Consider the following 368-nt stretch of genomic DNA (forward strand, 5'->3'; position numbering starts at 1 on the left):
AAAAAACGAACACTACAAGAGTGATTCATGGTAACATCCAGTCACTGCAACGCTGGCTTTAAGCATTCATTCATGGTTTATTTGAACAATGAAAACACTAAGGTCAACGTGTAACATAAGTCAACTGAGATTTATTGGCTTTGTCCCAAATGGCAGCATATTCCCTATATAGTGCACTACTTTTGACCAGAGCCCTATAGGGCCATGGTAAAAGTAGTGCACTATAAAGGGAATAAGCTGACATTTGGTACACAGACTAACAGAAGACTATTTATTTTATTAAAGGCGTGGCATGATTAGTCCCACATATAGGATTCCGCCACATCTACACAACCTTGAGACTACCAATGGGAGTGCAGGTTAGGTTT

Source organism: Salmo salar, chromosome ssa28 (genome assembly GCF_905237065.1).
Source record: "Salmo salar chromosome ssa28, Ssal_v3.1, whole genome shotgun sequence".
Classification (NCBI taxonomy): Eukaryota; Metazoa; Chordata; class Actinopteri; order Salmoniformes; family Salmonidae; genus Salmo; species Salmo salar.